This window comes from Tympanuchus pallidicinctus, unplaced genomic scaffold, assembly GCF_026119805.1.
Source record: "Tympanuchus pallidicinctus isolate F22 unplaced genomic scaffold, pur_lepc_1.0 scaffold4, whole genome shotgun sequence".
Classification (NCBI taxonomy): domain Eukaryota; kingdom Metazoa; phylum Chordata; class Aves; order Galliformes; family Phasianidae; genus Tympanuchus; species Tympanuchus pallidicinctus.
Genome location: NW_026294758.1, coordinates 4,393,067 through 4,403,065, shown reverse-complemented (window position 1 = coordinate 4,403,065; position 9,999 = coordinate 4,393,067).

Below are 9,999 nucleotides of genomic sequence, written 5' to 3'. Positions count from 1 at the left end.
ATCATCTGCACTGAACTGAGTGTGCTGCCTTTAGATTTTTCTTTGTACCTGTGCGATCTCTTGTGAATTAACTCATGTGTGCCTAAACCTTCTGAGCTGTCCTTATTCTAAAAAAACAACTTGATCATGTGAAATTCACACCTGATCAGATTCCTGTCTGTTGAAACAAGTCAGCCTAGATTAAGATCTAATAGATAGGTTTCTTTGCTCTAAAATCTGTAGGAGTTGAGTAGTGTTTTCACTTTGATTGATTGAGGTACTGCCACTGAGAAAAGCGTTCCTACTCTGCCATCTGGCTTGTCTTTCTCTTGTCTCTTCCTTGATACTTTCTCCAACAGAAGTTTTCATGCAAATTTTGGCAAAAGACCATGTGTGCAACAGAGCTGCTGGAGCCTGGGGGGAATGGTTGAATCGACCACCACTGCAATCACATGAAAACTGCCTACTGAAACATGAATATTTCTGAATGTATTTTGTGCTCGTTACAGCTGCAGACAGAGATCACATTTCTTAAATCTTGTTTCTGAGTCCTTCTAGTCTTTTTTTTTTTTTTTTCCTGTTCAATAACACTTTGAATGTATTCCATGCTTTCAAACGAGACTTTTCCCACTTGAATTCCTTCCGTTGCTGTTCTTCTGTCTTGTGATACATACACTACTTCACTTCCTGTTTTGTGAGCTGGAGCAGTTGATGCCTGCTTCTAGCCAGCTGCTTTCATGCACTGCTTCTGAAAGCTGTTTTATTCGTTGTAAAATTCATCTTACTCCTCACACAATTATTTTCCGATCCTCTGCTTTCAGGTATGCCTGTGCCTCAGGCATTCTTGGGTTACTCCAGTCTCCCAAGGCACAGAAGTGTTACATGGCAATAAACTTACAGTGGTGCAAAGTGACTTGAGCTTAAGTAAATACTCTCTAGTCTCAGCCAAGAAATGAGGGCACTTAGGGAAGAGGATGGCAAAGTACGGAATAACAGTTTCAAACTGAGCCCAGCTTTAGGATCTGAGGATGTCTCTGTGCAAGTTCTTGTAGACTCTCACGGTAAAGTGAGACAAATTGTATATATAAGAGTAAATGTGTAAGCTTAATGTGTTTTCTGAGCACTTGATTAAAAACTAAGCTCAGTTACAGAACTGCTTAATGACAGTAAATGTTGTTGCACGTTTAGGCAAGGAGGCAGCTTCTCCTCAAAAGATCATTTCTACATTTGTTGTACGTGAATGTTGGCTTTGTAGGAGGCAGGTGTGATCTCAGTGTTGTGTAACTGCTGTAACTGGGATGTGTTCTCCAGGAGGAGCTGACAAAAGATCTTGTCCAAGCTCCAATGATTTTTTGCATTTCCTGGAGGCCTTGAGTGCTTCTAAGTTTGGGCTCTTCTACACTGCACTAAAACTTCCCTTGCCAGCTCTCAGCACAGGAAACTGAAAAGAAAGTGAAAAGTCCTTTAGTTCAGTTTCCCATCTTCTGCTTTCACTGCCTGCTTGCTTGCTTCTCAGGGTTGGACCCTTCCAGTAAAGCAGCAACAGGGCTGCAGGCTGTCAGTCACTGCCACGTGTGTTACAATTCTGGTTACATGTTTCATGTGGAAAGTTACTGTTATGGCTACATTGCAAATCGTTGCTACAAATGTTTGTGTAGCTGTTCCTGACAGCTGGCTCTTAGAAAGCCCACCTGTCTTCAGATTCAAACCCGTCCGTCTTGTGAACCATAGGGGTTTGTCAGCATTCAGCTATAACCTCTTGCAAGGTTGCTTCCCATGTGTTTCCTTTCCAAAAGCAGATTAGAGGCTCCAGTGTTTTTCTAGCTGTGCTGAAGCCCTGCAGTCTATATATAGAAAGCAGCTTGCCTAATTGTAGGCTGTTCAATGGAAAAGATGTTTGTGATGCTGATTTTTGTGCCGAAGTTAAAATCTACTTATCCTTGCAAACTGAGAGACAAGAGGTGGGAGAAAAGAATATTTCTAGACTTCTCCAGCATGGCTTTTGTAATACTATATTACTAAAATCCTCATGGGATCAAGAGTGGGCTGCTGCTTACTTATGGTTGGTGCTTCTGGGGAGAAGCATTCGTCATTTTGCTCTTGGCTCTGAGTATTTTTGCCTAAACATTGCTGTGACTGCAGAGGGTCAGTGAAAAGCTGCAAACCAGGCAGCCTGCTGCAGAGTTCCATCAGTTGCTGCTTGTTTCTATGCCTTTCCTCCACACACACAGTCGCAGCCCTCCTCTGTTGCTGACAGGAAGGAAGGGCCTCAGCCAAGCCCATGTGCCAGCTGGAATTAATGCCACTTTGCATGCAGCCAACTTGTGGGTGAATGGGAGAGGTCAGGCTTCTGCTCGTGTGGCTGTGCAGGAAGCCAGTGAGCTCACTGGAAGCATGAAACAGGAGCTGTCAGAAGAAATCTCATCGCCAGGCTTTGACAAGAAGAGAGTTATTGTTCTTGACTTGAGTTTTACATCCTCTGGGCCTGTTAAAGTTGGGTCTGCTGACAGGACTGCAGTGTGCTCAATGAGTCCTGAGCTTTGCAAGCCTTCCCTTCCCCCTGCCTTGTTGTACTGTGAGTAACTTCTACTCTTCTAAGGCTTGTGTGTTGCCTGATATTTGTTCATATTCAGCAGTAACTTGCTCCTGATAGCAATGTCTGCTTCCTTTCTCTTGTCCCATAATGTGGCTGGAGGCACTGAGGCAGGAGCAGACCCATACAGTTCCTCCGTGAAACACAGTAACATTTAGCAGTGATCCCCAGCCCTGTGGAAATGAGATAATGTGGAGAAACTATGAAGGCACTTCGTGGTTTCTTTTAAGTATTGATCATCTGTTTATATATGTTTGTCCATATATATGCTCTTATATATACGTAAATTTACAAGATGAAGGAGCACTGTAAAACAAACAAACACAAAAACAACAACACAAAAACAACAACAAAAAACCCCACAACCAACCAAACAAACAAAAAAACCCAAAAAACAAAAAAACTTTTCCAGAAGCCTTGAAGTTGTGTAAACACACAAAACCTGATTCTGTGGGCAGGTGAGACAAATAGCCCTTTATCTAATTAAAAAGTCAGTGGATTAAAATTGAGTAATCCTGAGCTCTGAGCCTTGAATTCAGTTCCATTTGGTCTCTAAAACTGGTTCCTGCACAATGCCATCCTTTTATTTTTACTCCTATTTTTAACCAAGGTTTTCTTCTGTCCTTTGGGTCTGTGACTCCCTGCTGAGGCAGAATCCAGGCTACTTTCTCTGTTGGCCGTGCTCCAAATTCTGAGCAAAGCAAGGCACATAGTTTGCCTCCTGCCTCCTTTCTGTTCAGCTTTGCTGGCTAATGCTCTCCCCTTCTGGGAGAACTGTTGTCTCTGAAGGTGTTTATAGAAAGGACACAGACGTGGGAGAAGGAGAAAAAACAATATGAAGTTCGTTGCAGTTTTCTCTTTAAATTCACCCTAATAATGGTGAGTGACAGATTACAAGTAGATCTAGGTGGTTTCCCAATGTGTTGTGTAATGAGGAAGAATATCAGAGAAGTGAGATGTTAGAAATGTGTTTCAAGTTTCTTGTTTAGAAGCTAAGACCTCTGAAATGTTCAAGGCATCTCAGCTAAGCCAGTTCCCCCTTGAATTATGTGAGGCTTTCAGCAGGACCTGCCTTACAGCTGTGTCGTGTGGCTGGAGGCCTGGAGCTGGCAGGGCTTCTGCTTACCCTGCAGCTGAGCAGCCAGACGTCAGAGCTGCCAGCTCTCGTCTCTGGGTTGTGGATAGCACAAGGGGGAGGCAATTTTAAAGTAAAAGGAAAGAGGTTTAGGTGAGATGTCAAAAAGAAATCCTTCACTTGGAGGGCAGTGAGGCCTGATACAGACTGCCCGAAACTATGGGTGCTCCATCCCTGAAGGCATTCAAAGCCTGGTTTTATGGTGCCCCGTTCTAACCTGAACTGCTGGGTGGCAGAGGATCCCATTTGGCTGAAACAAGCAGGGGGCAGATGTTAGAGGGTTGTCCTCTGTGAGTGATCTGTCTAATCCCTATTGTATGAACTAGAAAGTTTTTTTACGTTCATGTACCAGAGCAGCACAATCTTAAAACACCGGCATTAATTCTGGCATCCTCCTGCAATCACAGCATTTATGCAGTGCTCTGTAGCACGTGGTCGAGGATGACTGCATCTGAATATAAAGTGTGTTGTCTGCATGCAGCCTGACACAAACAATGATCTCATCACAGCACGTCAGCAGTGTGCTGGCCCTGATAGCAGTGAGCAGGCACTGGTAGTTTTCTAAGGACAGCCCATGGGCAGCCAGAATGTGACTGCATGGTATCTCTGTGCTTTGCTTTTGTAAACAGCAGGTGATGACCAGAAAGATGATTTCATTTTACTTGAAGCCATCACAGAAATGAGTGCGAGAGGTGAAATTTGGCATTTCCAGCCCTCTGTTCTGTGGTTAATGGAGAAGCTGGTGCATTTCTGCCTCAGGCAGTTTGTTGCTGTTGAACAGTAGGCTATGAACATTTGCTATTAATGTGTAAAATAACAAGACCAAGACCCAGGTGAAGAAAGATTCCACTCACACTTGAGATGATGGCTGCTTTAAGCACACTTTGAGCTGCACAGCCCAAGCCCAACAGCAGAGCTGTGCCTGACATCTGCCTACTGTGTTGTTTGAAGTGCCTGCAGTTTTTCCAGGAGAAATTGTCCTTCAGTTAACCATGGTGTGGATGCTGAAAGCTGGTTGGCAAAATCACAGAGGCCAATTTGCTCCTCCATGAAGTTAAACCATTTTATACTGCCTTAGAAGAATTTCCTGATGTTTCCTCGAACATAAACACAGATTACATCCTAAAGAAATCTATTTTACAGACTAAAAGAGGCCTTTTGGCTAATTCCTTTCCTCCACCTCCAGGACCCCGTAGCTTTCATCTCTAAAAGCAGTTGTGGAATCAGTCAATCTAACACCCGCAGTGTCTCACTGCTGTTTCTGCCCCCTTCCCTTGTCAGAGTGGCTGTGAATTGCTTCGAGCTTCTTGTTCCCTGGAAGGATAATGGTGTCATCACAAATAGGCTGGATGCATTTCCTCCCTTGTTTTTTGCCTGCTGGCTGTATCTGAAGGAACCTACCCACTGTTATCACATTGCTCTTCAGCAGTGCTTCCCTTCTTTCACCTGCTTTGTGCTGTGGCCCTTTCTGGTGCTCTCTGCATCTCTGACAGCTTTGTTCCACTGTGTCTCTGTAATCAGTGGATTAATGATCACCTTCTCCACACTCTTAGCTGTGGATGAGTGTCAGAGGGTGCTGAAGGGCACACTCGAGCCCTGGCTGGTGAATGCTATCTCCATGTACTGCAGTGTGTGCTTTTTGACACAGCTGATGCTTGGCAGTCCCCTGCTGGGCTCTGGCTCCTGCCAAGGCAGTAATAGAGAGGAAAAAAAAGAAGAAAAGCGTCTGTTTTTTGCCTTTATCCAGAAGTGTGTAGGTTGTTTGAAAAGTCACACCGTGGTGCTCCTGTGCCAGACATCAGTCCTTGGCACCCATCGCTTAAGTCTGGTTCCTGGGGACTTTTCTCCATATTTATTTGAAAGAGTGATTTTTAGGTAACAAAAGATCATTACTGCCCATTGGATTTGATTGGACTTAGTCAATTCCATTTTCTTTCATTTTCTGTTTACTCACTTAAAGGATCCTCACACTTGTTTTCCTGAATAGTTTGAAGGATTTTTATGATTGGCTTGCTTTGTGTGGCTACTCTGTGTATTCTTTAGAAGTACTCCACAGATATCCAGAAGCCCATGGGTAATAAATCACAGTCCAAGAAAACTTTGTGCGATGTAATTCTACTTTCCATCAGAGAAGGTCTCTGCTGCCTTGAGGACCCTCTGTGTATCCCTGAGAATCAGATTCCTCAGTGGAAGACAAACCCTGCTGCTGCAAGCAGCACCAAATAGCCTGCTGCATGCAGCTCTGCAGCAAAGGGTGCTCCTGCTCTCTTGCCCATGGAAGAGTAGATGTGCATGCTGTTGTTGGGGGTTGGATGTCAGTCTCAGACTTAAGGAGCAGCTGAGGTTGGAAGGGGCCTCTGGAGGCCTTGTCCCAACATTTGTCCATCCAGGAACATCCTAAGTAGGTTGCTCAGGATCACATCTTGGTGGTTTATGAGCATCTCTGAGGATAGAAGCTCTGCAACCTCGCTGGGCAACCTGTGCCTATACTTAGTCACCCTCGCAGTGGAAAAGTGTTTTATGTTGTGCCTGTTTCCTCTTGTGCTATCCTTGGGTACCAATGAAAAGGGAGTGTCTCCATCTTCTTCACTCACATGAGGTATTGAAGTCCATGGATATGATCTGCTTCAGCCCATTTCTCCAGCCTATCTGTGCATCAGCACCTTGTGGAAGAGGAGTGAGTAGGGCAGAGTGACATTTCAGGTCTCTCATAAAAAAAAAAAAAAAACAAACAGAAATCATTTGTAATAAATGTGTTTGAGTCCTCTTGATGGCAAACCTCAGTGATACAAACCAAGTTATCTTACTGGCTCTTTCTAAAATTCTGCAGTTCTGATTTGCACAGAATAGGAGCAGGATTGATCTCCACTGTGCTTCTTTAACCTGTGTGCCCTACATCTGCTGAACTTGGCCAGCAGCTCTCTGAAGCATGTGAATGTTTGGCCTTTTCCATGTTGATTAACGCACTGTAGGCACAGCTGGCTGCAAGAGTAGCAGTGTTTTCTGATACAGAGGTCAATGACTATGCAAATTCTCCTTTTAGCACCAGATGTGAAGAAGCAGAAGGACACTCACCTTGGCTTTCACACAGTTTCTGGCTCTTGATCACTGCTGGAGGGTCTGACCAGTGTTACATTTCTTAAGGCTTTCACTTCCTGTTGGTGAGAACTGGCACTGAAGATGCCCTAGGCACTGTCAGGGCTTCTGCCAGCCTGCACCTCAGACAAACAGCGAAGTCATCTCAGCACTGCTGTGCAGGGCTGCCAGGTCCCCATGTCTGCATTCCCTGGTAATGAGCAGAGAGGTGCATGCAGTCAGAGAACAGCACTTAGGCTCCTCTCTGAGCATTCGCACTGCAGGTCTGAAATGGTTCTGCCTCAGCATAGATGAGGTAAAAAAGCTTTCTGTTGCTCTGAACCAAAAGCAAATTGTATTCCTCTGGGGCTGAAGAGCAAACGATGCAAATGGATTGCTGACTGTACTCATTGGCTGCGACTTCGGGCATCCACTGCTCACTCCTGTAGCTGGGTGTGAGAAGAAAATTGGTGGATTTGCCACACTCCCTGCTGCATCTGTCTGGGCATGGGTTCTGAGTGGGCTCATTGCACGTGGGTAAGACTTGTCTTTTTGGGGTGAGGGAATTGAGACAGTGTGCTCTGCATCAAGCACACCTCCTTGCCCAGTACCCCCCATTCCCACTGCTGCCCCTTCTTTCACCTCTGGGCTCTGCCAACTAAGCATCATTAACCACCAGAACGTTGTATTTATGTGCAATATACTCACTTTGAAGCAAAATACATTGATTTTCTTAACTCTTGTTTGTTTGCTTGTTTGTTTTTTAGGTGGATGTATTTTATGCAATTTTATTTACACACAAGACATGCTTGTTTGTGTGTGAGTTTCTGCATGTAACTAGGAACAAAAGAAAATGTGCTGCTAATAAACCTTCCCTTTATACTTTACTAAATATATAACGTGGCTATTTGAAAAGATTTTAAAAGACTGTGATTTGCACACTTGCCTGCCTACTGCCTATGTTTACAATCCTGTTTGGCAGAAGCCCTATTGTTCCAAAGCAGAATTCTTTCTTCAGGGTACCAGATGCTGCAGGAACACAAGCATGCTGAGATTTTGGCCTTGAATCTGTTCACAGGGAGGGAGGGAGGGAGATGGGATGCCCTGCTCTGGAGAATCCGCACTTCCTCTCTTGCATGCTCTGGGGTTGGGCTCCTCACTGTCCTTGCTTATTCCTGGCCAAAAGAGAGGGGGAACATATGCAATACTGAGTTTGCAGCCTTCTGTCCTGCACCCCCTTGTGCTGTCTGGCTGATGGGGCGATGCAGAAGACAGAGGATGAACTCACGCTGTGTCTTGTTTGAATGGTTTTGTTGACGCTCACCAGCAGTGCTATTGTAAACTAACCCTTTTTTTTTTACTTTTTTTTTTTTGCCCTAAAATTGTTGCTTTCTAACCAGTACCTTTACTAAGACTGGCACTTCCCACGTCTTTCTGTTCCTTAGATCTAGATCTAGGTCATGGTATGTGCAGGTCAGGTTTGCTCCTTCTAGCTGTGGTGTCTGCCAGGGAGTGAGAAGGAGGCTTTGGTCCCTCCACCTAGAGAAGTGGCAATAAAATCAGATGGATCTTCTGGGCATGGTCACAGACAGAACACCGGGCTGTGAGGCAGCCTGCTGAGCTGTCAACTTGCCACAATGACGACCAATGGGTAACACTCTCAGGGTTTGAATCTTGGGTGGTCATGTGTGGAGCCAGGAGCTGACCTCAACAATCCCTGTGGGACCCTGCCAGATTGGGGTGTTCTGTGGTTCTGTGTCCTGTAAGGCAGGCACCAGGTAACAATGGGAGCAGAGTTTTCCATCTGAATTTGAAAAAGGCTGTGTTGGTTTCCATCAGCTACCAGCTGTCTTTGCTCTTGAAGGTCTCCTCAGCAGGAGGAGCAGCACCAACACACAGCTGGACACTAACAGCAGTGCAAGCAGACTGTGCCAGGGCTGGGGCTGCAGTGCCTGCCTGCAGACCTGATGCTGCTGTTCTGGGGAAATGTGTGAACACCCCACATCCCCTGCACAGATGCCTCTCCGTGCATGCACTGTTCATTTCCACCAAAGAAACAGCTGTGTTCAGCATTTAGCATTTAGCAGCTCCTGCTGGCTTGGGGCTACCCTGGCAATGGTATGTTGGGTGGCTAGGGGGAAATGGGCTGCTAACCAGCCCCGGAGGTACATATGGGCTCCAGCTGAGGCCGGCCCCTTTCTTGAAATCTTGGAATGCCTTACACAAGATCTTTTACTAACACACACAAAGGAGATGGAAAAAGCTGCAGAATCCTAAAACTACCTGAAATCAGATCCATCAAAGCATTTTGGCCTACCCAAAGGAAACTGATGTCTGACTGTGACCTGTGACAGGCCTGAGGAGTGGCACTTAACTGCTTGGTGCTGTAGAGGAGCATTCAGGAAAAACATCCTGAGGAAAAGCCGTTGCTCAAACCCACATCTTCTCAGTGAGTCCCTCAGTGAGCCATATGCTGTACATTTTGTGCAGTGCTTACTGTCAGGAAAGCCTGTGCACACTGCAGGCAGGATGCTTGCTGCAGGCAGGATGCTTGCTGCAGTCCCTGCTGGGCTGTACACGGTTGCAGGCACCACCGCATGGAGGGCACTCACTGTTAGTGCAGCGTTACTGCTTTTATCTGCATGTCGAAGCTCTGCTGGGGTTTTGCTGGTTTCTGAGATGGGAAATGCCTCTGCCTCTCTGTGGTTTTTTCTTCCCAGCAATCGCAAGCAGCAGCATCTGGTTGTCATCTGGTCTGGTCCTTGCACACGTCCAGCACGATCTGTGGGGAGATCAGCAGCTCATCAGTGTTTCAGAACACCCACGGCTGCCTCCCATGCTGGGTCTCAGGGTCCAGCTCAGCAGCTGAGTTCTCCAGAAGTTGTTAATAGCATGGACTGTTTCTCTCTGGCTTTTCATGTTACCTCTCCTTCCCATGTCATTATGTTTTTTCTGAATTGTAAGAACATTTCAGGCCAGGCTTAGCAACAGAATATTCAGGAGGGAATATAGTCTCTGTGTAAGGCTAAGCCTTGTTTTCTATAAATGCCTGTGAAGGTATTTAATGTTAGATACTCTAAGAACAGGTAAGGCACTATTCATGTAAAATGTGAGTCTAAAAAGAGCTTAATCTTTTTTTAGTTCTTCCAAGCATCTATCTCTTGGATGTACGTACTCCCCCACACCAATGTATACGTGTGTGTAGGAGCCCATGACA